General features: G+C 46.7%; 1 long non-coding RNA gene across 3 annotated transcripts in view; it reads right to left on the reverse strand.

Annotated features, from left to right (window-relative positions):
- The window catches only part of LOC138581293 (uncharacterized), a 77,277-nt gene that overhangs the window by 34,139 nt on the left and 18,911 nt on the right, over nucleotides 1-24,227 (reverse strand). For 2 of the 3 annotated variants that reach the window (XR_011304508.1, XR_011304507.1), the window contains exon 2: nucleotides 3,178-3,230. The exons of the other annotated variant lie outside the window; for it this stretch is intronic. This is a non-coding gene — a long non-coding RNA (uncharacterized lncRNA). The remainder of the gene's footprint in view (nucleotides 1-3,177; nucleotides 3,231-24,227) is intronic. 3 annotated transcript variants of the gene reach the window in all.

Raw genomic sequence — 24,227 nt, forward strand, 5'->3', positions numbered from 1 at the left:
AGACAGCCACGCAAGACCAGCGACATCACCCCCAGCCACCCTGGAACTCTGGCTGGCCTTTGTTACAGCTTCCCCCCTGGGAAAGGACAGATACCTTGCCGGGACTCCCTGGAACCACTGCTGGGCTTGGGTATGGTCAAACCACATGGGAAACAACACAACAAACAGGGGGAAGGATTTAATAATCTGAGTGGGAGAGCACTTTCTTTCCTCCGTTATATCCCATAACTGTTTCACATATCTAAACGTACAAAGGAGCATTCTCTCATGCTTATGTTTCCACTCTAAAGCACACAAAAATGCAAGTGCAAATGCATGCGGCGCATATATAAAAGATTAGCTACCCACATACAGTGGGTAGCTAATCCCTTTCATCAGCATTTAAGAGGCTTACTAATGTCAAATGATATGTCGATGGACCACTGCTCATACCTTCCCACAACCCTTAGTGTGTATTAAAGACATGGTCCGTATTTAACATATCAATACAATGTACATTTCAAATGCTCTTAGACTCTCCTGTATAGTATCCATCTGTTAATTATAAGAAATCTAGAAACATTGCCAATATCGTCACTAAACATGAAACTACCTGCCTGCTCAATAACGTTTTGCATATTAAGTTCTCACTGCCTCCAAGTCTACCCAAGACTAATCAACCTTCTCAGAGACATCATAGCCACCTTAAAAGTAACTGCCTGCCTCACCAGGTCTCGCTAGGCCACATCATCCAATGTTGCTAGGCCATTTTCATAGAGGCACCTGCCCTTTCAATACCTTTCTCAATGTGAAATTAATGATAAGTAAAACCTCTCATACTCACTAACTGTAGAATGGAGGGAGATGAAGGCTGGAGAGGACAACTGGATGCCTGGAGCTGTCTGCACAATCAAATTAAAATTCCAAAAATATCCCTGCCAACTGGAAAAACCAATATACTACCCATCAAAATCACCATGGTCTCATTTGGCAAAAACAGCAAAAAGGGACGCAGTGGTAATTGGAAGGGTGCGTGTTGTCAGCTAACAGTCAGTTATTTATTGGTGGTGAGCTTATTGCTATGGATAGGGTTTAATCCCCAATGCGGCTGCATTGAAAATAGTAGTTCTTCTCAAAAGCAAATAGCCATAGTCCTTTGGGGACTCAAAGGCTTCAAAAAAGCCAAAATTCCAATTTAGTGGCTTGAAAACAGTGCATCCTGGACACCCGCACCCTCTTCAGGTTCTCGATCCTATCCATTATTCAAAATGAATATGTACTTCAAGTGTATTGCTCACAGTGCCTTTACGTTGATATGGGTACATGCGAAACTGCTTATATTTACACTGCCTATGTTTTCATTTATTACTTCACTAACCTATCACTGCCATACGTTGCCCACTGTGATCTCTGGTGCCCCATCACCTAGCCTCGCCTAGTAGGTTCACCATGCGATATGTCCTTCACCTATTATGTCTTACTGCCTACAAATAGAGGTAGATAAACAGAAGTAGCGTGTTCCCTTTATTTCTATTTGCCACCACATAACTTGTCCTCGCATCTACCTTAAATCTACTCATCATGACTAGTGCAAGTTTTCCTATGCTGTACCTTCCGTTCCCAAACATGTCCGATACATGCAACAGAGATGCAACCCCCTGGTTGCCCGTTGTGTTGGTGTGCGCCCCCCACACCTCCTTTGTCGCCCATTTTGTTTTTGTGTGCCACTCACCCACCTTGGTGGCCCGTGATAATGGTGCGTACCCCCCACCCCTCCCTGGTCACCCGTGATGTTGATGTGTGCCCCCACCTCCCCTGGCCGCCCGTGATGTTGATGTGTGCCCCTCACCTCACCCCCTGGTCTCCTGTGTTGCTGAGTGTGCCCCGACCACCCCAGTCACCTGCAATATTTGTGTGTGCCCCCCTCCCGGTAGCCCATCATGTTGATGTGCGCCCCCACCCCACCTGGTCGCCTGTGTTGCTGTGAACCTCCCCCATGGTCATCTGTGTTGCTGCTGGTGCCCCCAAACCCCCATGGTCGCTTGTGTTGCTGTGTGTGCCCCCACCCTTCATCTCGTTTTCCTACCCCTCCCCTTTCCCTCTCCTCCAAGCCACGCCCGCCTAAACTGTCTTTCTGCATTTATATGGTGCTGCCGCCCTGCAACATGGGGTTGGGCAACATGTTTGTGCCACCTAAACTGATTCTGCATTTGTATGCTGCTGCCACCCTGCAACATGGGGTTAGGCAACCTGTATGTTTTTGCAAGCACATATATAACTAATTATGCAACCCTGCAACACGGGGGTTAGGCAACATATATGTTTTTGCAAGCACTTATGCAACGAAGTAAGCCTTCTGTAACAGCGCTGCGGTGCCCAACGACTGTTGTGCGCTTTATAAATGCAAGTAAATAATAACCGATGCACTTGGAACACTTCCCATGAAGTCTGAAATGAACCCTAGAAACATGGTATATGGGATTCGCTCGCAGTGTTTCCATAATAGGAAGAGGTCGTTTGTGAAGACCGGAAGTCCAAAACTAATGTTATTTTCTACATTTAATTGTGAATCCTACTTATTGCCTGAATATATTAAATGCATGACACTAGGTGCCCATGTTAAAGACTACATGGCTGGGAATTACACTCAGACAGTATACCCCAAGCAAGATTAAAACTAAAAACACATAAGTGGCCATAGGAGGCTATAGTGCCATATGAATGGCAGTACTCCTGTCCAATGTTCATTCTACTGGGTCTAGCCCCATTATAAATTGACCTCCATGGCATATCAAGATAGCATCTAACTTAAAGTGCGGTTGGTTTCTAAAAAGGTCTTATTTAGCATCGGTTAGGTATTTTATGAAATGTAAACTCTGTATGATGTTTACACCCATCAGTCACTTCAGGCGATGTTGCTAGGATTAAATGTCATGCAACATTATTTTACGTGATGTCAATGAAGTCAAATGTCATATGAAATCACTTCCTGTGATGTCATAGGTGTGTGATTTCATTTCTCGTACCCCAGGCATTTTGGTATATGGATATCCATGATTCTCGGGTTTCGCCCTGGCAGCAACATTTTTGGAAAGTTTGATAGGACTACATTCAACGGAATGCAAAGCGGCCTAAAAGTCAGAATTAGCTCAACATAATTGCACACAATGGGCCGCTTTAGAAATCAGCAACTCTTACTTTAAAGACACGTTCCAAGGCACCACATTCCATTCCGTCCGTTTGTAGCCATCCTACAAAAGATTTATGGAGTTGTTATGCTTGATCAATTTAAATCTACATCTCAACAGAATAAATACTGTTTCACGTGTCGAACAAGCAATCAACTGTGCCTTCTACGGGGAAGACCGAAATGCAGGTTTGTACTTCACAGATGCGATTCTAAAACCATTGCGGGAACACCATTAATTGCAGCATGGTGAGCAATGAGTAAATTCGCTGTGACAGTGCAGGAGCCGTGGTTTTCCATACACTTGCGCTTAAATGGCGCAATTTCAATGCCACCCACTGGTGACCCAAGGGTGATGAATACAAAAACACACAATTGGGTGCCTAAAGTTTATGAGGGTTTCATATATGCAACAAGATTATAGCACACACATTTGGAACCATACCCCAAGATAAATGAACATTAACAACAAAAAGTCATTCATGTGGGTCCGTGGGTGCCCTAAAAAGAGGGTTACCAAAGATTTGAGTTAGAAGAAACCCCAATATACAGGATGCATACAAAGGGGACAGAAGGACAGAAGTGAAGTCCAACTACTGCTACCTATGTACACTCTATTGCTAGAAATCGCTGGTGTGCCGCTTATGTAAAAGTGATAGGAAACGGAAAAGGAATATCTACAAATTTCTAGTACGCACCTGTCAAAAGCTATAATTTAGAGTAATCTCCTAACTCAAGACAAGCACACTGCGTAATCAATGCAATGTGTGGAGTGACTTAGCAGTAACAAGTGAACAAAAAAGGGTTCAAACACACGCCTAATCAGTCTACTTATTTTAAGTAAACAGTTTAATGACCAGGTCCTGAAGAAGATGACATAAGTAACCTCAGTCATCGAAACAGGTCGACCCATTGTTACACTGAAGATATCCTTGAATTCCTGACAGAATACATATTTTACACTTAGCTCACACCTGTGCATGGTGACAGGGTTATTGTGAGCCCATTTTAATTTGGATCCCCTAAGCGGGATTTTCCTTTTAGGATCCAGGAGGGACCGACACATGCCCTAAGAGCATCCTGTCCAGTTGGTTAAAAAAGTTATTTGCAATTCCCTGAGGCAGTATCTATCCAGTGAACATATACTAGACAGGGTTACATTTATACACCTGTCCTGGGTCACTCGTCTTGGATTTCTAGCATTTCAACTCATCTACTGTGTCATATTGGTTAGTAGGGACAGCTTTCTCCCTCTTTCCCTTTTAGATAGGCGGAGCACCACTGTCAACCTAGACACAGAACCTCCTGACAGGGCCAGGGTGTGCTTCTCATTGAGGGACAGTGTTAGTGGTCCACATGCATTTTTTTGTGCTTTAGAATGGAAACATATGCATGAGAGAATGCTCTTTTGTCCATTTAGATGTGTGAAAAAGTACTGGGATAAAACTGAGGAATGAACGTGCTCTCCCATTCAGATTATTAAATCCCTCACCCTATTTGTTGTGTTATTTCCCACGTGGGTTGACCATCCCCAAGCCCAGCAGCGGTTCCAGGGAGCCCCGGCAGGGTCCCTGTCCTTTCCCGGAGGAAAAAGCTGCAACACAGGCCAGCCAGAGTTCCAGGATGGCGGGAGGGGGGGTGATGTCCTTGGCCTTGCGTGGCTGTCTCCCATATGGGTTGACTTTCCCCCAGCCCAGCGGCTGTTCCAGGAAGCCTCTACAGTGTCCCTTTCCTTTCCCAGAGTGAGAAGCTGTAACGCAAGCCAGCCAGAGTTCCAGGATGGCGGGAGGTGGGGTGATGTCCTTGGCCTTGCGTGGCTGTCTCCCATATGGGTTGACTTTCCGTAAGCACGGCAGCGGTTCCAGGGAGCCCCAGCAGGGTCCCAATTCTTCCCCAGTGTGAAAATCTGTAACACCGCCCAGCTAGAGTTCCAGGCTGGGCTTGGGGGGAAGGTCGACCCACATGGGAGACGGGTGCCCAAGGCGTTGGGACATCTTCCCTGCCCATCCTGGAACTCCCGCTGGGCTGCATTACAGTATTTCCCTCCGGGAAGGGATGGGGACCCTGCTGGGGCTCCCTGGGAATGACACTGCACTTGGGGATGGTCAACCCACATGGGAAACAGCCGCCCAATGCCAAGGACATCACCCTCCACCATCCTGGAACTATGGCTGGCCTGCGTTGCAGCTTTTCCCTCCGAGAAAGGACAGAGACACTGCCAGGGATCCCTAGAACCGCTGCTGGACTTGGGGACAGCCAACCCACATGGGAGACAGCCACGCAAGACCAGCAACATCGCCCCCCAGCCATCCTGGAATTCTGGCTGGCCTGCGTTACAGCTTCCCCCCCCGGGAAAGGACAAGGACCTTGCCAGGGCTCCCTGGAACCACGGCTGGGCCTTGGGTATGGTCAACCCACATGGGAAACAACACAACAAACGGAGGGAAGGATTTAATAATCTGAGTGGGAGAGCACTTTCTCTCCTCCGTTATATCCCGTAACTTTTTCACATATCTAAACGGACAAAGGAGCATTGTCTCATGCATACGTTTCCATTCTAAAGCACACAAAAATGCATGTGCAAATGCATGCGCCGCATATATAAAAAATTAGCTACCCACCTGCAGTGGGTAGCTAATCTCTTTCATCAGCATTTGAGAGGCTTACTAATGTCACATTATGTCGATAGACCACTGCTCATACCTTCCCACAACCCTTAGTGTGCATTAAAGACATGCTCCATATTTAACATATCACTACAACGTACATTTCAAATGCCCTTAGACTCTCCTGTATAGTATCCATCTGTTAATTATAAGAAATATAGAAACATTGCCAATATCGTCACTAAACATGAAACTACCTGCCTGCTCAATAACGTTTTGCATATTAAGTTCTCACTGCCTCCAAGTCTACCCAAGACTAATCAACCTTCTCAGAGACATCATAGCCACCTTAAAAGTAACTGCCTGCCTCACCAGGTCTCGCTACGCCACATCATCCAATGTTGCTAGGCCATTTTCATAGAGGCACCTGCACTTTCAATCCCTTTCTCAATGTGAAATTAATGATGAGTAAAACCTCTCATACTCACTAGCTGTAGAAGGGAGGGAGATAAAGGCTGGAGATGACAACTGGATGACTGGAGCTGTCTGCACAATCCAATTAAAATTCCAAAAATATTCCTGCCAACTGGAAAAACCAATACTTACTACCCATCAAAATCACAATGGTCTCTTTTGGCAGTAACAGCAAAAAGGGAAGCTGTGGCAATTGGAAGGGTGCACGGTATCAGCTAATAGTAAATAATTAATTGGTGGTGAGCTTATTGCTATGGAGAGGGTTTAATCCCCAATGCGGCTGAAAATAGTAGTTCTTCTCAAAAACAAATAGCCATAGGCCTTTGGGGACTCAAAGGCCTTAAAAAAGCCAAAATTTCAATTTAGTGGCTTGAAAACAGTGCATCCTTGACACCCGGACCCTCTTCAGGTTCTCTATCCTATCCATTATTCAAAATGACTATGTACTTCAAGTGTATTGCTCACTGTGCCTTTACGTTGATACGGGTACACGTGAAACTGATTATGTTTACACTGCCTATGTTTTCATTTATTATTTCACTAACCTATCACTGCTGGTGCCCTAGCATAACATAGCCTCGCCTAGTCGTTTCACCATGAGATATGTCTTTCACCTATTATGTCTTATTGACTACAAATAGAGGTAGATAAACACAAGTAGTGTGCTTACTTTGTTTGTATATGCCACCACATAACTTGTCCTCACATCTACCTTAGATGTACTCGCTGCAACTAGTCCAAGTTTTCCTAAGCTGTAACATTCCTTTCACGAACATGTCCGATACATGCAACCGAGATGTAACCCCCCTGGTTGCCCGTTGTGTTGGTGTGCGCCCCCACCCCTCCTTGGGCACCCGTGTTGGTCCTGCGTGCCCCCATGTCCCCTGGTTGCCCGTTGTGTTGGTGTGTGCCCCCCACCTCACCCCCTGGTCACCCGAGTTGGTCGTGTGTGCCCCCACCCTCCCTTGGTCACCCGTGATGTTGATGTGTGCCCCCCACACCCCCTGGTCGCCTGTGTTGCTGTGTGTGCCCCCCACACCCCTTTGGTCTCCTGTGTTGCCGTGTGTGCCCCCATGCCCCCCTTGGTCACCTGTGTTGCTGTGTGTGCCCCCCAGCCCCACCCTTGGTTGCCTGCGTTGCTGTGTGTGCTCCCCCCCCCCTCTTGGTCGCCTGTGTCGCTGTATGTGCTCCCCACCCTCCATCTCATTTTTCTCCCCCTCCCCTTTCCCTCTCCTCCAAGCCACGCCCGCCTAAACTGTCTTTCTGCATTCATATGGTGCTGCTGCCCTGCAACATGGGGTTGGGCAATATGTTTGTGCCACCTAAAATGACTCTGCATTTGTATGCTGCTGCCGCACTGCAACATGGGGTTGGGCAACATATTTGTGCCACCTATACCGACTCTGCATTTGTATGCTGCTGCTGCCCTGCAACATGGTGTTAGGCAACCTGTATGTTTTTGCAAGCACTTATGTAGTAACTAAGTAAGCCTTCTGTAACAGCGCTGCGGTGCCCAAGGACTGTTGTGCGCTTTATAAATGCAAATAAATAAATAAAAATAAACTAACCGATGCCCTAGGAACACTTCCCATGAAATATGAAAATAATCCTAGAAACATTGTCTACGGGATTCGCTTGCAATGTTTCCATAATAGGATGAGGTCTTTTGTGAAGACTGGAAGTCCAAAACCAATGTTATTTTCTGCATTTAATTGTGAATCCTACTTATTGCCTGAATATATCAAATGCATGACACTGGGTGCCCATGTTAGAAGACTACATGACTGGGAATTACACTCAGACAGTATATCCCAAGCAAGATTAAAACTAAAAACACATAAGTGGCCATAGGAGGCTATAGTGGCATATGAATGGCAGTACCCCTGTCCAATGTTCATTCTACTGGGTCTAGCCCCATTATAAATTGACCTCCATGGCATATCAAGACAGCATCCAACTTAAAGTGTGGTTGGTATCTAAAAAGGTCTTATTTAGTATCAGTTAGGTATTTTATGAAATGTAAACTTAGTATGATGTTTACACCCATCAGTCACTTCAGGTGATGTTGCTAGGATTAAATGTCATGCAATATTATTTTACGTGATGTCAATGAAGTCAAATGTCATTTGAAATTACTTCCTGTGATGTCATAGGTGTGTGATGTCACTACCCGTACCCCAGGCATTTTGGAATATTGACATCCATGTTTCTGGGGTTTCGCCCTGGGCGCAATATTTTTGGAACGTTCCATAGGACTACATTAACCAGAATGCAAAGGGTCTTAAACGTCAGCATTAGCTCAACATAGTAACACACAAGGGGCAGTTTTAGACAACAGCAACTATTACCTTAAAGACACGTTCCAAGGGAAAACAGTCAATCAAGTCTGTTTGTAGCCATCCTACAAAAGATTCATGGAGTTGATATGCTTGATTAATTTAAATCTACATCTCAACAGAATAAATACTGTTTCACGTGTCGGACAAGCAATCAATTGTGCCTTCTACGGGGAAGACTGAAATGCAGGTTTGTACTTCACAGATGCGATTGTAAAACCATTGCGGGAACACCATTAATTGCAGCATGGCGAGCAATGAGTACATTTGCTGTGACATTGCTGGGGCCATGGGGTTCCATACACTTACGCTTAAATGGTACAATTTTCCTGCCACCCACTGGTGGCCCAAGAGTGATGAATACAAAAACACACAATTGGGTGCCTAAGGTTTGTGAGGGTTTCATCCATGCAACGAGATTATAGCACGAACGTCTGAAACAATACCCCAAGATAAATGAAAATTAGCAACAAAAAAAATCGCGTGGGTCTATGGGGGACCTAAAAAGTGGGTGACCACAGATTTGAGTTGGGAGAAACCCTAATATACAGGATGCATATGAAGGTGACAGAAGGAGAGAGATGAAGTCTAACTAGCACTACATATGTACCCTCTATTGCTTGAAAGCACTGATGTGCCGCTTATCTAAAAGTGATAGGAAATGGAAAAGGAATATCTGCCAATTTCTAGTAGGCACCTGTCAAAAGCTATAATTTAGAGTAATCTCCTAACTCAAGACAAGTACACTGCGTAATCAATGCAATGTGTGGAGTGACTTAGCAGTAAAAAGTGAACAGAAATGGGTTCAAACAAGCGCTTAATTAGTCTACTTATGGTAAGAATACAGTTTAATGACCAGGTCCTGAAGAAGATATCAGTAATCGCAGTCATTGAAACAGGTCAACCCATTGTTGCAGTGAAGATATCCTTGAATTCTTGGCAGGATACATATTTTACACTTGGCTCACACCTGTGCATGGTGACAGGGTTATTGTGAGCACATTTTAATTTGGATCCCCCTAGGCGGGACCTTCCTTTTAGGATCCAGGGGTGACCAACACATGCTCTAAGAGCGTCCTGTCCAGTTGGTTAAAAAAAGTTACGTGCAATTCCCTGAGGCAGCATCTATCATGTGAACATATACTAGACAGGGTTACATTGATACATCTGTCCTGGGTCACTCCTCTTGGATATCTAGCATTTGAACCCATCTATTGAGTCCTTCTGGTTAGTAGGAACAGCTTTCACCCTCTTTCCCTTTTAGCTAGGCGGAGCACCACTGTCAACCTAGGGCTAGTACCTCCTGACAGCGTGTGCTTCTCATTGAGGGACAGTGTTAGTGGTCCACATGTGTTTTTTGTGCTTTAGAATGGAAACATATGCATGAGAGAATGCTCGTTTGTCTGTTTAGATGTGTGAAAAAGTTATGGGATAAAACGGAGGAATGAAAGTGCTCTCCCAGTCAGATCATTAACTCCTTCACACTGTTTGTTGTATTGTTTCCCATGTGGGATGACCATCCCTAAACCCAGCAGCTGTTCCAGGGAGCCCCGGCCTGTCGTTTCCCAGAGGATAAAGCTGTAACGCAGGCCAGCCAGAGTTCCAGGATGGTGGGGGGTGATGTCCCAGGCCTTGGGCACCCGTCTCCCATGTGGGTCGACCATCCCCAAGCCCAGCCTGGAGTTCTGGCTGGGCTGCATTACAGCTTTTCCCCACAAGGAAGCCCCGGCAGTGTGTCCTCCACCGAGGGATATTCTGCAATGCAGCCCAACCTGAGCTCCATGATGGCTAGGGGTGATGTCCCTGGCCTTGGGTGGCTCTCTCCCATTTGGGTTGACCGTCCACAAGCCCAGATGCAGTTCTGGGGAGCCTCTGCAGTGTCCCCGTCTTTTCCCAGAGGGAGAAGCTGGAACACAACCCAGCGAGAGTTTCAGGATGGTGGGGGTGATGTCCCTAGCCTTGGACGGCTGTCTCTCATGTGGGTTGACCATCCCCAAGCACAGCAGCAGTCCCAGGGAGCCGTGGCAGGGTCCCAATCCATTCCTGGAGGGTAATTCTGTAACGCAGCCGAGCCAGAGCTTCACGATGGTCGGGGGTGATGTCCCAGGCCTTGGGCACCCGTCTCCCACGTGGGTCGACCATCCCCAAGCCCAGCCTGAAGCTCTGGCTGGGCTGCGTTACAGTTTGCCCTCCAGGGAAGGATGGGGACCCTTCCGGAGCTCCCTGGAACCGCTGCTGGGCTTGGGGACAGTCAACCCACATAGAAGACTTCCGGTCAAGACCAGGGAAATCACCCCCCAACATCCTGGAACTCTGGATGGCCTGCGTTGCAGCTTTCGCTCTCCGGGAAAGGCTGGGAAACCTGCCGGGGCTCCTTGGAACCGCCGCTGGGATTGGGGATAGTCATCCCACGAGAGACAGCCGTCCAAGACCAGGGACATCACCCCCCCACCATCCTGGAACTCAGGCTGGCCTGCGTTGCAGTGTTTCCCTCCAGGGAAAAATTGGGACCCTGCCAAGGCTCCCTGGAACCACTGCTGGGCTTGGGGACAGTCAACCCACATGGAAGACTTCCGCCCAAGACCAGGGGAATCACCCCCCACCATCCTGGAAGTCTGGCTGGCCTGCATTACAGCTTTTCTCTCTGGGAAAGGACAGGAACCCTGCAGGGGCTCCCTGGAACAGAACAGCTGCAGGGCTTGGGGATGGTCAACTCACATGGGACACAGCTGGCCAAGGCCAGGGACATCACCCGCACCATCCTGGAGCTCTGACTCGGCTGTGTTACAGCTGTTCCCCACAAGGAAGCCCCAGCAGTGTGCCCTCCACCGAGGGATATTCTGCAATGGAGCCCAGCCTGAGCTCCATGATGGTTGGGGGTGAGGTCCCTGGCCTTGGGCGGCTGTCTCCCATTTTGGTTGATCGTCCACAGGCCAAGTGACAGTTCTGGGGAGCCTCTGCAGTGTCCCTGTTCTTTGACAGAGGGACAAGCTGTAACACAACCCAGCAAGAGTTTCAGGATGGTTGGGGGTGATGGGCCTGGCCTTGGGCGGCTGTCTCTCATGTGGGTCGACCATCCCCAAACACAGCAGCAGTCCCAGAGAGCCGTGGCAGGGTCCCAATCCATTACTGGAGGGTAATTCTGTAACGCAGCCCAGCCAGAGCTTCACGATGGTCGGGGGTGATGTCCCAGGCCTTGAGCACCCGTCTCCCACATTGGTCGACCATCCCCAAGCCCACCCTGAAGCTCTGGCTGGGCTGCGTTACAGTTTTCCCTCCAGGGAAGAATGGGGACCCTTCCGGGGCTCCCTAGAACCGCTGTTGGGCTTGGGGAAAGTCAACCCACATGGGAGACAGCCACACAAAGCAAGGGACATCACCCCCGCCATCTTAGAACTCCGGCTGGCCTACGTTACAGCGTTTCCCTCCTGGAAAAGACAGGGACCCAGCCGGGGCTACCTGGAACCGCTGCTGGGCTTGGGGATGGTCAAACCACATGGGAAACAACACAACACACAGGGTGAATGATTTAATAATCTGAGTGGGAGAGCATTTTCATTCCTCAGTTATATCCCATAACTTTTTCACACATCTAAAGGAGCATTCTCTCATGCACATGTTTCCATTCTAAAGCAAACAAAATGCATGTGGACCACTAACACTGACCCTCAAAGAGAAGTACCTCCTGACCCTGTCAGGAGGTGCTTTCCCTAGGTTCACGGTGGTGCGCAGCCTATCTAACAGGAAAAGAAGGCGAAAGCTTTCCCCACTAACTAATATGACACATAAGATGAGTTCAAATGCTAAAAGTCCAAGAGGAGTGACCCAGGTCAGGTGTATAAATGTAACCCTGTCTAGTATATGTTCACAAGAGACATACTGCCTCAGGGAATTGAACATATATGTATTAACCAATTGGACAGGACGCTCTTAGAACATGTGTCGGTCACTCCTGGATCCTAAAGGAAGGTCCGTCCTAGGGAATCCAAATCAAAGTTTGCTCACAATAACCCTGTCACCATGCACAGGTGTGAGCTAAGTGTAAAATATGTATCCTGACAAGACTTTAAGGATATCATCAGTGTAAAAAATGGATCGATCTGTTTTGATGACTGAGATTACTGATGTCATCTTCTTCAGGGCCTGGTCATTCACACTTCGGGGTTGCTCGGTTTGGAATCTGCAGATCTGGATTGGGCAAACACCTCCATCCCCTCAGATCTCTAGGCATTGGTGGTGTGGAAATGGTAGATGGACGTGAGTGCAAGCTTGGTCACTCCTCGCCTGATGGCATGTAAATGCCTTGCATCTGTTCACTGCCTTTGTTGTCTCAATCGTACAGACAGCAGCTCCATTTCAGTAGCTGGCAGCAGGAACCAAGTGCAGCGTCATTCCCAGGGAACCCCAGAAGTGTCCCCATCGCTTCCCAGAGGGGAATTCTTTAACGCAGCCGAGCCAGAACTACAGGATGGTCGAGGGTGGTGTCCCTGGCCTTGTGCCTTTGGAACAATAACCCAAGATAAATTAACATTAGCAACAAAAGGTCACGTGGGTCTGTGAGGGCACTAACCAGAGGGTTACCACAGATTTGATTTAGGAGGAACCCTAATATACAGGATGCATACAAATGGGACAGAAGGACAGAGGTGAATTCTAACTACCACTACCTATGTACCTTCTATTGCTAGAAAGCGCTGCTGTGCCGCTTATCTAAAAGTGATAGGAAACGGAAAAGGAATATCTACCAATTTCTAGAACGCACCTGTCAAAACTATAATTTAGAATAATCTCCTAACTCAAGACAAGCACACTGCGTAATCAATGCAATGTGTCGAGCGATTTAGCAGTAAAAAGTAAACAAAAAAGGGTTCAAACACACACCACGTCAGTCTACTTATGGTAAGAATACAGTTTAATGACCTGTAGAACTGGCTAGGAGTGTGTGGGCGTTAGTAAATGTATTTTTGTGTATTTTATGAAATGTAAACTTTGTATGATGTTCACACCCATCAGTGACTTCAGGCGATGTTGCTAGGATTAAATTTCATGCGATATTATGTTACGTGATGTCATTGAAGTCATATGAAATCACTTCCTGTGATGACATGTGTGTGATGTCACTTCCTGTACCCCAAGCAGTTTGGTATATTGACATCCATGTTTCTGGGGTTTCGCCCTGGGTGCAATATGTTTGGAAAGTTCCATAGGACTACAATCACCAGAATGCAAAGGGGCTTAAAAATCAGAATTAGCTCAACATAATTACACACAAGGGCAGCTTTAGACATCAGCAACTATTACTTTAAAGACACGTTTCAAGGTAACACATACAATCAAGTCTGTTTGCAGCCATCCTACAAAAGATTCATGGAGTCGATATGCTCGATTAATTTAAATCTACATCTCAACAGAATAAATACTGTTTCACGTGTCGAACAAGCAATCAACTGTGCCTACTATGCGGAAGACTGAAATGCAGGTTTGTACTTCACAGATACGATTCTAAAACCATTGCGGGAACACCATTAATTGCAGCACGCGAGCAAGGAGTTCATTTGCTGTAACAGTGCTGGGGCTGTGGGGTTCCATACACTTGCTCTTAAATGGTGCAATTTCCCACCCACCCACTGGTGACCCAAGGATGATGAATACAAAAACATACAATTGGGTGCCTAAGGTTTCTGAGGGTGTCATCCAGCAAACGAGATTATAGCACAAAAATCTGGAACAATACCCCAAAATAAATGAAAATTAGCAACAAAAGTCACGCGAGTCTGTGGGTGCCCTAAAAAAGAGCGTTACCACAGATTTGATTTAGGAGAAACCCTAATATACAGGATGCATACAAAGGGACAGAAGGACAGGGGTGAAGTCTAACTACTGCTACCTATGCCCCCTCTATTGCTAGAAAGCGCTGGTGTGCCGCTTCTCTAAAAGTAATAAGAAACGGAAAAAGAATATCTACCAATTTCTAGTAGGCACCTGTCAAAAGCTATAATTTAGAGTAATCTCCTAACTCAAGACAAGTACACTGCGTAATCAATGCAATGTGTGGAGTGACTTAGCAGTAAAAAGTTAACAAAAAAAGGGGTAAAACACGAGCCTAATTAGTCTTCTTATGGTAAGAATACAGTTTAATGACCAGGTCCTGAAGAAGATGACGTCAGTAATCGCAGTCATAGAAGCAGGTCGACCCATTGTTGCACTGAAAATATCCTTGAATCCTTTCCAGGATACATATTTTACACTTAGCTCACACCTGTGCATGGTGACAGGGTTATTGTGAGCACATTTTAATTTGGATCCCCTAAGCGGGACCTTCCTTTTAGGATCCAGGAGTGACCGACACATGCTCTAAGAACGTCCTCTCCAGTTGGTTAAAAAAAGTTATGTGCGATTCCCTGAGGCAGTATCTATCCTGTGAACATATACTAGACAGGGATACATTTATACACCTGTCCTGGGTCACTCCTCTTGGATATCTAGCATTTGAACTTATCTATTGTGTCATTTTGGTTAGTAGGGACAGCTTTCACCCCCTTTCCCTTTTAGATAGGCGGAGCAGCACCGTCAACCTAGGGCTAGCACCTCCTGACAGCGTGTGCTTCTCATTGAGGGACAGTGTTAGTGGTCCACATGCATTTTTTATGCTTTAGAATGTAAACATATGCACGAGAGAATGCTCCTTTGTCCGTTCAGATATGTGAAAAAGTTCTGGGATAAAACGGTGGAATGAAAGTGCTCTCCCATTCAGATCTGTTTGTTGTGTTGTTTCCCATGTGGGTTGACCATCCCCAAGCCCAGCAGTGGTTCCAGGGAGCCCCGGCAGGGTCCCTGTCCTTTCCTGGAGGAAAAAGCTGTAACACAGGCCAGCCCGAGTTCCAGGATGGCGGGGTGATGTCCTTGGCCTTGCGTGGCTATCTCCCATATGAGTTGACTTTCCCCAAGACCAGCGGCTGTTCCAGGGAGCCTCTGCAGTGTCCCTATCCTTTCACAGAGTGAGAAGCTTTAAGCGCAAGCCAGACAGAGTTCCAGGGTGGAGGGGGGGTTCATGTACCTGGCCTTGGGTGGCTGTCTCCCATGTGGGTTGACCGTTCCCAAGGACAGTAGCGGCTTCAGGGAGCCCCAGCAGGGTCCCCATTCTTCTCCATAGGGAAAATCTGTAACGCAGCCCAGCTAGAGTTCCAGGCTGGGCTTGGGGATTGTCGACCCACATGGGAGACGGGTGCCCAAGGCCTGGGACATCACCTCTGCCCATCCTGGAAATCCCACTGGGCTGCACTGCAGGATTTCCCTCTGGGAAGGGATGGGAACCCTGCTGGGGCTCCCTGGGAATGACGCTGCACTTGGGGATGTCAACCCACATGGGAAACAGCTGCCCAATGGCACAGACATCACCCTCCACCATCCTGGAACTCTGGTTGGCCTGTGTTGCAGCTTTTCCGTCCAAGAAAGGACGAAGACACTGCCAGGGATCCCTAGAACCGCTGCTGGACTTGTGGACAGCCAACCCACATGGGAACAGCCACGCAAGACCAGTGACATCGCCCACAGCCACCCTGGAACTCTGGCTGGCATGTGTTACAGCTTCCCCCCTGGGAAAGGACAGACACCTTGCTGGGACTCCCTGGAACCACCGCTGGGCTTGGGTATGGTCAAACCACATGGGAAACAACACAACAAACAGGGGGAAGGATTTAATAATCTGAGTGGGAGAGCACTTTCTTTCCTCCGTGTTTCGCATATCTAAACGTACAAAGGAGCATTCTCTCATGCTTATGTTTCCATTCTAAAGCACACAAAAATGCAAGTGCAAATGCATGCAGCGAATATATAAAAGATTAGCTACCCACCTGCAGTGGGTAGCTAATCTCTTTCATCAGCATTTGAGAGGCTTACTAATGTCAAATTATATGTCGATAGACCACTGCTCATACCTTCCCACAACCCTTAGTGTGTATTAAAGACATGGTCCGTATTTAACATATCAATACAATGTACATTTCAAATGCTCTTAGACTCTCCTGTATAGTATCCATCTGTTAATTATAAGAAATATAGAAACATTGCTAATATCGTCACTAAACATGACACTTAATTTGCAAAACGTTATTGAACAGGCAGATATAGTTCAATCCTTCAAGCCTACCCAAGACTAATCAACCTTCTCAGAGACATCATAGCCACCTTAAAAGTAACTGCCTGCCTCAACAGGTCTCGCTATGCCACATCATCCAATGTTGCTAGGCCATTTTCATAGAGGCACCTGCCCTTTCAATACCTTTCTCAATGTGAAATTAATGATGAGTAAAACCTCTCATACTCACTAGCTGTAGAAGGTAGGGAGATGAAGGCTGGAGAGGACAACTTGATGTCTGGAGCTGTCTGCACAATCCAATTAAAATTCCAAAAATATCCCTGCCAACTGGATAAACCAATATACCCCATCAAAATCACCATGGTCTCTTTTGGCAAAAACAGCAAAAAGGGACGCAGTGGCAATTGGAAGGGCGCATGGTGGCAGTTAATAGTCAGTTATTTATTGGTGGTGAGCTTATTGCTATGGATAGGGTTTAATCCCCAATGCGGCTGCATTGAAAATAGTAGTTCTTCTCAAAAGCAAATAGTCATAGTCCTTTGGGGACTCAAAGGCTTCAAAAAAGCCAAAATTCCAATTTAGTGGCTTGAAAACAGTGCATCCTGGACACCCGCACCCTCTTCAGGTTCTCCATCCTATCCATTATTCGAAATGACTATGTACTTCAAGTGTATTGCTCACGGTGCCTTTACGTTGATACGGGTACATGCGAAACTGCTTATATTTACACTGCCTATGTTTTCATTTATTACTTCACTAACCTATCACTGCCATACGTTGCCCACTGTGATCTCTGGTGCCCCATCACCTAGCCTCGCCTAGTAGGTTCACCATGCGATATGTCCTTCACCTATTATGTCTTATTGCCTACAAATAGAGGTAGATAAACAGAAGTAGCGTGTTCCCTTTATTTCTATTTGCCACCACATAACTTGTCCTCGCATCTACCTTAGATCTACTCATCACGACTAGTGCGAGTTTTCCTATGCTGTACCTTCCGTTCCCGAACATGTCCGATACATGCAACAGAGATGCAACCCCCTGGTTGCCCGTTCTGTTGGTGTGTGCCCCCCACACCTCCTTTGTCGCCCATTTTGTTTTTGTGTGCCACTCATCCACCTTGGTGGCCCGTGATAATGGTGCGTACCCCCCACCCCTCCCTGGTCACCCGTGATGTTTGTGTGTGCCCCCCACCTCCCCTGGCCGCCCGTGATGTTGATGTGTGCCCCTCTCCTGTGTTGCTGAGTGTGCCCCTACCACCCCAGTCACCTGCAATGTTCGTGTGTGCCCCCTCCCGGTAGCCCGTCATGTTGATGTGCGCCCCCAACCCCACCTGATCGCCTGTGTTGCTGTTGGTGCCCCCACACCCTCATGGTTGCCTGTGTTGCTGTGTGTGTCCCCCACTGCCCCCTTGGTCACCTGTGTTGCTCTGTGTGCCCCATCCACCCCATGGTAACCTGTGTTGCTGTGTGTGCCCCCCACCCTTCATCTCGTTTTTCTACCCCTCCCCTTTCCCTCTCCTCCAAGCCACAACCGCCTAAACTGTCTCTCTGCATTTATATGGTGCTGCCGCCCTACAACATGTTTGTGCCACCTAAACTGACTCTGCATTTGTATGCTGCTGCCACCCTGCAACATGGGGGTTAGGCAACATATATGTTTTTGCAAGCACTTATGCAACTAAGTAAGCCTTCGGTAACAGCGATGCGGTGCCCAAGGACTGTTGTGCGCTTTATAAATGCAAATAAATAATAACCGATGCACTTGGAACATTTCCCATGAAGTCTGAAATGAACTCTAGAAACATTGTCTATGGGATTCGCTCGCGGTGTTTCCATAATAGGAAGAGGTCTTTTGTGAAGACCGGAAGTCAAAAACCAATGTTATTTTCTACATTTAATTGTGAATCCTACTTATTGCCTGAATATATCAAATGCATGACACTGGGTGCCCATGTTAAAGACTACATGGCTGGGAATTGCACTCAGACAGTATACCCCAAGCAGGATTAAAACTAAAAACACATAAGTGGCCATAGGAGGCTATAGTGGCATATGAATGGCAGTACCCCTGTCCAATGTTCATTCTGCTGGGTCTAGCCCCACTATAAATTGACCACCATGGCATATCAAGACAGCATCTAACTTAAAGTGCGGTTGGTTTCTAAAAAGGTCTTATTTAGTATCGGTTAGGTATTTTATGAAATGTAAACTTTGTATGATGTTTACACCCATCAGTCACTTCAGGTGATGTTGCTAGGATTAAATTTCATGCAACATTATTTTACGTGATGTCAATGAAGTCAAATGTCATATGAAATCAATACCTGTGATGTCATAGGTGTGTGATGTCATTTCTCGTACCCCAGGCATTTTAGTATATTGAGATCATGATTCTGGGGTTTCGCCCTGAGAGCAACATTTTTGGAAAGTTCCATAGTACTACATTCACCAGAATGCAAAGGGGCCTAAAAGTCAGAATTAGCTCAACATAATTACGCACAATGGGCCGCTTTAGAAATCAGCAACTCTTACTTTAAAGACACGTTCATGGAGTTGTTAAGCTTGATCAATTTAAATCTACATCTCAACAGAATAAATACTGTTTCACGTGTCAAACAAGCAATCAACCGTGCCTTCTACGGGGAAAGACTGAAATGCAGGTTTGTACTTCACAGATGCGATTCTAAAACCATTGCGGGAACACCATTAATTGCAGCATGGCGAGCAATGAGTAAATTCGCTGTGACAGTGCAGGAGCCGTGGTTTTCCATACACTTGCGCTTAAATGGCGCAATTTCAATGCCACCCACTGGTGACCCAAGGGTGATGAATACAAAAACACACAATTGGGTGCCTAAAGTTTATGAGGGTTTCATATATGCAACGAGATTATAGCACACACTTGGAACCATACCCCAAGATAAATGAACATTAACAACAAAAAGTCATTCATGAGGGTCCGTGGGTGCCCTAAAAAGAGGGTTACCAAAGATTTGAGTTAGAAGAAACCCCAATATACAGGATGCATACAAAGGGGACAGAAGGACAGAGGTGAAGTCCAACTACTGCTACCTATGTACACTCTATTGCTAGAAATCGCTGGTGTGCCGCTTATGTAAAAGTGATAGGAAACGGAAAAGGAATATCTACAAATTTCTAGTACGCACCTGTCAAAAGCTATAATTTAGAGTAATCTCCTAACTCAAGACAAGCACACTGCGTAATCAATGCAATGTGTGGAGTGACTTAGCAGTAACAAGTGAAAAAAAAGGGTTCAAACACACACCTAATCAGTCTACTTATTTTAAGTAAACAGTTTAATGACCAGGTCCTGAAGAAGATGACATAAGTAACCTCAGTCATCGAAACAGGTCGACCCATTGTTACACTGAAGATATCCTTGAATTCCTGACATAATACATATTTTACACTTAGCTCACACCTGTGCATGGTGACAGGGTTATTGTGAGCCCATTTTAATTTGGATCCCCTAAGCGGGATTTTCCTTTTAGGATCCAGGAGGGACCGACACATGCCCTAAGAGCATCCTGTCCAGTTGGTTAAAAAAGTTATTTGCAATTCCCTGAGGCAGCATCTATCCAGTGAACATATACTAGACAGGGTTACATTTATACACCTGTCCTGGGTCACTCGTCTTGGATTTCTAGCATTTCAACTCATCTACTGTGTCATATTGGTTAGTAGGGACAGCTTTCTCCCTCTTTCCCTTTTAGATAGGCGGAGCACCACTGTCAACCTAGACACAGAACCTCCTGACAGGGCCAGGGTGTGCTTCTCATTGAGGGACAGTGTTAGTGGTCCACATGCATTTTTTTGTGCTTTAGAATGGAAACATATGCATGAGCGAATGTTCTTTTGTCCATTTAGATGTGTGAAAAAGTTCTGGGATAAAACTGAGGAATGAACGTGCTCTCCCATTCAGATTATTAAATCCCTCACCCTATTTGTTGTTATTTCCCATGTGGGTTGACCATCCCCAAGCCCAGCAGCGGTTCCAGGGAGCCCCGGCAGGGTCCCTGTCCTTTCCTGGAGGAAAAAGCTGCAACACAGGCCAGCCAGAGTTCCAGGATGGCGGGAGGGGGGGGGGGGTGATGTCCTTGGCCTTGCGTGGCTGTCTCCCATATGGGTTGACTTTCCGTAAGCACGGCAGTGGTTCCAGGGAGCCCCAGCAGGGTCCCAATTCTTCCCCAGTGGGAAAATCTGTAACACCGCCCAGCTAGAGTTCCAGGCTGGGCTTGGGGGAAGGTCGACCCACATGGGAGACGGGTGCCCAAGGCGTTGGGACATCTTCCCTGCCCATCCTGGAACTCCCGCTGGGCTGCATTACAGGATTTCCCTCCGGAAGGGAGGGGGACCCTGCTGGGGCTCCCTGGGAATGACGCTGCACTTGGGGATGGTCAACCCACATGGGAAACAGCCGCCCAATGCCAAGGACATCACCCTCCACCATCCTGGAACTATGGCTGGCCTGCGTTGCAGCTTTTCCCTCCGAGAAAGGACAGAGACACTGCCAGGGATCCCTAGAACCGCTGCTGGACTTGGGGACAGCCAACCCACATGGGAGACAGCCACGCAAGACCAGCAACATCGCCCCCCAGCCATCCTGGAATTCTGGCTGGCCTGCGTTACAGCTTCCCCCCCCCGGGAAAGGACAAGGACCTTGCCAGGGCTCCCTGGAACCACGGCTGGGCCTTGGGTATGGTCAACCCACATGGGAAACAACACAACAAACGGAGGGAAGGATTTAATAATCTGAGTGGGAGAGCACTTTCTTTCCTCCGTTATATCCCGTAACTTTTTCACATATCTAAACGGACAAAGGAGCATTGTCTCATGCATACGTTTCCATTCTAAAGCACACAAAAATGCATGTGCAAATGCATGCGCCGCATATATAAAAAATTAGCTACCCACCTGCAGTGGGTAGCTAATCTCTTTCATCAGCATTTGAGAGGCTTACTAATGTCACATTATGTCGATAGACCACTGCTCATACCTTCCCACAACCCTTAGTGTGCATTAAAGACATGCTCCATATTTAACATATCACTACAACGTACATTTCAAATGCTCTTAGACTCTCCTGTATAGTATCCATCTGTTAATTATAAGAAATATAGAAACATTGCCAATATCGTCACTAAACATGAAACTACCTGCCTGCTCAATAACGTTTTGCATATTAAGTTCTCACTGCCTCCAAGTCTACCCAAGACTAATCAACCTTCTCAGAGACATCATAGCCACCTTAAAAGTAACTGCCTGCCTCACCAGGTCTCGCTACGCCACATCATCCAATGTTGCTAGGCCATTTTCATAGAGGCACCTGCACTTTCAATCCCTTTCTCAATGTGAAATTAATGATGAGTAAAACCTCTCATACTCACTAGCTGTAGAAGGGAGGGAGATAAAGGCTGGAGATGACAACTGGATGACTGGAGCTGTCTGCACAATCCAATTAAAATTCCAAAAATATTCCTGCCAACTGGAAAAACCAATACTTACTACCCATCAAAATCACAATGGTCTCTTTTGGCAGTAACAGCAAAAAGGGAAGCTGTGGCAATTGGAAGGGTGCACGGTATCAGCTAATAGTAAATAATTAATTGGTGGTGAGCTTATTGCTATGGAGAGGGTTTAATCCCCAATGCGGCTGAAAATAGTAGTTCTTCTCAAAAACAAATAGCCATAGGCCTTTGGGGACTCAAAGGCCTTAAAAAAGCCAAAATTTCAATTTAGTGGCTTGAAAACAGTGCATCCTTGACACCCGGACCCTCTTCAGGTTCTCTATCCTATCCATTATTCAAAATGACTATGTACTTCAAGTGTATTGCTCACTGTGCCTTTACGTTGATACGGGTACACGTGAAACTGATTATGTTTACACTGCCTATGTTTTCATTTATTATTTCACTAATCTATCACTGCTGGTGCCCTAGCATAACATAGCCTCGCCTAGTCGTTTCACCATGAGATATGTCTTTCACCTATTATGTCTTATTGACTACAAATAGAGGTAGATAAACACAAGTAGCGTGCTTACTTTGTTTGTATATGCCACCACATAACTTGTCCTCACATCTACCTTAGATGTACTCGCTGCAACTAGTCCAAGTTTTCCTAAGCTGTAACATTCCTTTCACGAACATGTCCGATACATGCAACCGAGATGTAACCCCCCTGGTTGCCCGTTGTGTTGGTGTGCGCCCCCACCCCTCCTTGGGCACCCGTGTTGGTCCTGCGTGCCCCCATGTCCCCTGGTTGCCCGTTGTGTTGGTGTGTGCCCCCCACCTCACCCCCTGGTCACCCGAGTTGGTCGTGTGTGCCCCCACCCTCCCTTGGTCACCCGTGATGTTGATGTGTGCCCCCCACACCTCCTGGTCGCCTGTGTTGCTGTGTGTGCCCCCCACACCCCTTTGGTCTCCTGTGTTGCCGTGTGTGCCCCCATGCCCCCCTTGGTCACCTGTGTTGCTGTGTGTGCCCCCCAGCCCCACCCTTGGTTGCCTGCGTTGCTGTGTGTGCTCCCCCCCCCCCCCTCTTGGTCGCCTGTGTCGCTGTATGTGCTCCCCACCCTCCATCTCATTTTTCTCCCCCTCCCCTTTCCCTCTCCTCCAAGCCACGCCCGCCTAAACTGTCTTTCTGCATTCATATGGTGCTGCTGCCCTGCAACATGGGGTTGGGCAATATGTTTGTGCCACCTAAAATGACTCTGCATTTGTATGCTGCTGCCGCACTGCAACATGGGGTTGGGCAACATATTTGTGCCACCTATACCGACTCTGCATTTGTATGCTGCTGCTGCCCTGCAACATGGTGTTAGGCAACCTGTATGTTTTTGCAAGCACTTATGTAGTAACTAAGTAAGCCTTCTGTAACAGCGCTGCGGTGCCCAAGGACTGTTGTGCGCTTTATAAATGCAAATAAATAAATAAAAATAAACTAACCGATGCCCTAGGAACACTTCCCATGAAATATGAAAATAATCCTAGAAACATTGTCTACGGGATTCGCTTGCAATGTTTCCATAATAGGATGAGGTCTTTTGTGAAGACTGGAAGTCCAAAACCAATGTTATTTTCTGCATTTAATTGTGAATCCTACTTATTGCCTGAATATATCAAATGCATGACACTGGGTGCCCATGTTAGAAGACTACATGACTGGGAATTACACTCAGACAGTATATCCCAAGCAAGATTAAAACTAAAAACACATAAGTGGCCATAGGAGGCTATAGTGGCATATGAATGGCAGTACCCCTGTCCAATGTTCATTCTACTGGGTCTAGCCCCATTATAAATTGACCTCCATGGCATATCAAGACAGCATCCAACTTAAAGTGTGGTTGGTATCTAAAAAGGTCTTATTTAGTATCAGTTAGGTATTTTATGAAATGTAAACTTAGTATGATGTTTACACCCATCAGTCACTTCAGGTGATGTTGCTAGGATTAAATGTCATGCAATATTATTTTACGTGATGTCAATGAAGTCAAATGTCATTTGAAATTACTTCCTGTGATGT

The sequence above is a fragment of the Ambystoma mexicanum genome, chromosome 3p, assembly GCF_040938575.1.
Source record: "Ambystoma mexicanum isolate Mex_15411 chromosome 3p, UKY_AmexF1_1, whole genome shotgun sequence".
NCBI classification, from domain to species: Eukaryota; Metazoa; Chordata; class Amphibia; order Caudata; family Ambystomatidae; genus Ambystoma; species Ambystoma mexicanum.